Below are 4,926 nucleotides of genomic sequence, written 5' to 3'. Positions count from 1 at the left end.
CAAATGTCCATAGACAGATGACGGGATAAACAAAAGTGCTATATCCATAAAATGAAACACTATTTAGTCTTCAGAAGGAATGAAAAACTGACACATGCTACAACATGAAAGAACCATGAAAACATTATGCAAAGTGAAAGAAGACAATCACAAAAGACCACGCATTATATGATTCCATTCCTAGAAAATGTCCATAACCAGGAAATCTGTAGCAACAGGAAGTATATTAGAGGGTCTTTCAGGATGAGGAGTAGAGGAAGAGAAAAATAGGGTGATGATAGCTAAAGAAAATGGAATTTCTTTTTGAGGTGATGAAAATGTTCTGAAATTGACTTTGGTGGTAGTCACGCATATCTGTGAATATAACCAAAAACTCATGCAACCACACACTTTAAATGAGTACAATGTATAGTATGTGAATTATATCTCAACAAAACTCTTTTTTAAAAAAGGAAGTAAAAAGGAAACTGTAAGTATAAGAAACCCTTCCTCGTTGCCGCATGAGTAGAAGTGAATTACAGGGGGTTGTAGAAAGAATGAGACTAGATGTGAAGAACGCATGCCTCCAGCCAAAGGAAAGTTAGAAAATCAGATGAGCTGTGTAAAATTCACACGGCCCCTTTACCATTTAGTTCTTCAATAAATGTTTATTGGGCGGCCGAGGCGGGCGGATCACAAGGTCAAAAGATCGAGACCATCCTGGCCAACACGGTGAAACCCCGTCTCTACTAAAAATACAAAAAATAGGCAGGCATGGTGGCATGTGCCTGTGGTCCCAGCTACTCGAAAGGCTGAGGTGGAAGAATCGCTTGAACCCAGGAGGTGGAGGTTGCAGTGAGCCGAGATTGCACCACTGCACTCCAGCCTGGCGACAGAGCAAGAGTCTGTCTCAAAAAATAAATAAATAAATAAAAAATAAATGTTTATTGGGCATCTTCCATGTGCAAAGTTATATTCTAAGAAGTTGGAATATAGCCATGAGCAATTATTGTTTGTTTGTTTTAAAGGAGACTTTCGGTGTCTAGTCCAGCAAATGAGAAGCTTAAAGGTCACTGCAATATCGTAACAAGTAAAAAACTAAACAAATTGAAAAATTGACTGGGTGCAGTGGCTTATGCCTGTAATCCCAGCACTCTGGGAGGCTGAGGTAGACGGATCACTTGAGGTCAGGAGTTCAAGACCAGCCTGGCCAACACAATGAAACTCCCATTTCCAGTTAAAAAACACACAAATTAGCCAGGTGCGGGGCATTTGCCTGTAGTCTCAGCTATATCGGTGGCTGAGGCACGAGAATTGCTTTAACCCAGGAGGCAGAGGGTGCAGTGAGCCAAGATGACACCACCGCATTCCAGCCTGGGCGACAGAGAGTGAGGCTGTCTAAAAAAAAAAAGAACTGAAAAATCAACAACTTTTCTTAGATCTGTAAAAGAAGGTCACACGGCAAAATGCTGCACCCCTAATTGGAGAGACAGGCAAATACAAAGAAACAGCCCTCCTTGGAAATCAGTGCCAGGGTGGGGAAATCTGAACTACAATTGACAAGTTGCTGAAGGCTCAGTATGGATGACTGTGAGATGAGATATTAATAACTGTGGGAACACTGTCCTAGGAGAGCCCCCACTTGTGAGTTTTGCTCCCTGGATGTCTACCAGGTTCTCCTAGTGCATATCATTTTAGAAAATCCCATTGTGCTTCCAGACAGCAGAGAAAAAAGAATTATTGTGAAATACACCAGAGCTGTCCCGTGCTTCTTAACAAGGCCTGCCCTCAGCAGAAACTACTTAAGGAGCTTGAACCTGCTGCGGTTTTTATCTTAACCTCACTGACCTTGGGGAAGAAAAATAATCAACTCCAGACTCCACTAGCCATTCTGTTCCACCTTCAGCACGGTGTGTAATGAGGAGGGACAGAATAGCTGAGAAGCATATATGAAGTTCACAATCCTGAGGCCCTAAAACGTTAAGACCTAATCACAAAACAGTAGAACACTTCCACTCCCCACACCTGACCTTCACATTGCTAAAGACCAATTTACAGCAGTTCCTTTTACCCAGTGCATTATGTCTGGATATAAAGGAAAAAATTATAAGAAATACTGAAAGGCGAAAAACATTTTGAAGACACATAGCAAGCATCAAAACCAGACTCATATTCATATGGCAGGAATGTTGGGATGATGATCAGACTGGGAATTCAAAACAATTATGATTAATACAGTAAGGGCTCTAATGGATAAAGTACACAGCATGCAAGCCCAGATGTGTAATGTAAGCAGAAATACAATTCTAAGAAAAAATAAATAAAAATAAAAATAAAATGGTAGAGGCCGGGCGCGGTGGCTCAAGCTTGTAATCCCAGCACTTTGGGAGGCCAAGGCGGGTGGATCACGAGGTCGAGAGATCAAGACCATCCTGGTCAACATGGTGAAACCCCGTCTCTACTAAAAATACAAAAAATTAGCTGGGCATGGTGGCGTGTGTGCCTGTAATCCCAGCTACTCAGGAGGCTGAGGCAGGAGAATTGCCTGAACCCAGGAGGCGGAGGTTGCGGTGAGCCAAGATTGCGCCATTGCACTCCAGCCTGGGTAACAAGAGCGAAACTCCATCTCAAAAAAAAAATAAAAAAATAAAAAAATAAAAATAAATAAAATGGTAGAGATCAAAACACTGTAATGCAAATAAAGATAACCTTTTATAGGCTTATTAGTAAACTGAACATAGTTAAGGAAGGATTCTCTGAGCTTAAGGTAGCTAAATAAAAGTCTTCGAAATGGAAAGGCAAGTGTAGGACCAGCTGGGTGATACAGAGAGGGCTTATCTCTATTTTTTAAAATGTTTAATTAGCCAGGCATGATGGTGCACACCTGTGATCCTAACTACTTGGGAGGCTGAGCCATGAGGATCACTTGAGCACAGGAGTTTGAGATTACAGTGAGCTACGATCCCTCCATTACACTCCAGCCTGGGCAACAGAGCACAAGTCCTTGTCTTATACAAATAAACAAACAGAACAGAATACGCAAGAACTGTAGAACAACTATAAAAGTTGTAACATACACATAATAAGAATATCAGAAGGAGAAGAAAGAGAAAAAGGAAAAAAAGAAATATTAGAAACAATAGTGATTGGGAGTTTTCCCCAAATTAATGTCAGATACCAAACCACAGATGTAGAAGGCTCGGAGAACACCGCAGGATAAATGCCCAAATAAACTATACCTAGGCTTACCATTTTCCAGTCAAGTGCCTATCATTTTTAAAAATGATATGCCTCTCATTTTCATAAAAATAAATGATAAAGAAAAACTCCTAAGATTAGCTAGAGGTTTAAAAAAAAATTTTTTTACCCACGAGAGGCAAAATTAATTGCATTCTACTTCTCAGAAACCATGAAAGCATGAAGATAGTGGAGTGAAATATTTAAAGTGTCAAGAGAAAAAACCACCAACCTAGAATTCTGTACCCAGTGAAAATATTCTTCAAAAGCCAAGGATACTGAAAGACTTGCGCAAACAAAAATTGAGGAAATCTGTTGCCAAGTAGACCTGCCTTGTGAGAAATGTTTTGAAAAAGTTCTTGAAAGGGTAGAAAAATCATTTAAGCCTGAAACTTGGACCTACATAAAGAAAGGAAAAGCACTGAAGAAGAAATCAGAATTAAATGAAGGTAAAATAAACGCTGTAATTTTCTTATTCTTAATCTGATAGATGATAGTTTGTTCAAAATAACAACAGCAACAATGTATTTATATGTGTGTTTTTGTGTTTAAGTGTAAGTGAAATGAAAGATAATGATACAGGGATAAGAGGGAGAAACTGGGATTATTTTATCATTATGAGGTACTCGCACTACCTGTGAAGCAGTGTAGTGTTATTTGAAAGTGCACTTGGTTTAATTGTAAATGTAAATTGCAAACTCCAGGGCAACTACGAAAAAAGGCAGAAAAGGACATACAACTGATATGCTAAGACAGGAGACAAAATGGAATCGTAAAATGTTCAGTTAAAACCCCAGGAGTTTTAACTGAGGAAAACTCAGTTAAAAGGAGGAAAAAGAGTAGAAAACAAAAAAAAAGAATAAATAGAAAACAGTAACTAATATGGTACATATTTATCCACTGATATAATTAATCACTTTGAACATCAGTGTTCTAAATGTATCAATTAAAGAAAGTGATTGTCAGAGTTGATCAAAAAGCTGTATGTTGCCTATAAGGACCCACTTTAAATATGAAGACACATGTAGATTAAAAGTATACAGATGGATATATATATATGCTAACCCTAATTTTTAAAATCTGGAGTAGCTATGTTAATTTTAGCAATAACAGGCTTCATAGTACATGGAAGTTATTGGGGATAAAAAGTGGCATTAAATGATGATAAATGGGTTAATTTCTTAATACACCTAATAACAGAGGTCAAAATATGTGCGACAAAACTGATAGAAGTGCAAGTAGAAATAGGTGAATCCGCTATTATAGTTAGAGAATTCAATACCCCTCTTTCAGAAATGGACAGATCCAGCAAGCAGAAAATCAGTAAGGACATAGCTGAATTCAACACCACCATCAACCAACAGGATATTAATATAATAGGCATCTACAGACTACTTCAATCAATGGCAGCAGAATACACATTTTTCTCAAGCCCACATGAAACATTCACTAAGATAGACCACATCTGGGCCATAAAACACACCTTAAAAAAAAATTTTTTTTGAGACAGGGTCTTGCTCTGTCACCCAGGCTGGAGTACAGTGGTACGATCTCGGCTCTCTGCAACCTCCACCTGCCAGGTTCAAGTGATTCCCCTGCCTCAGCCTCCAGAGTGCCTGGGATTACAAGTGCCTGCCGCCACACCTGGATAATTTTTCTGTATTTTTAGTAGAGACTGGGTTTCACCATGTTGGCCAGGCTGGTCTCGAA

This window comes from Saimiri boliviensis, chromosome 2, assembly GCF_048565385.1.
Source record: "Saimiri boliviensis isolate mSaiBol1 chromosome 2, mSaiBol1.pri, whole genome shotgun sequence".
NCBI lineage: Eukaryota > Metazoa > Chordata > Mammalia > Primates > Cebidae > Saimiri > Saimiri boliviensis.
This window is presented reverse-complemented; position numbering follows the sequence as displayed.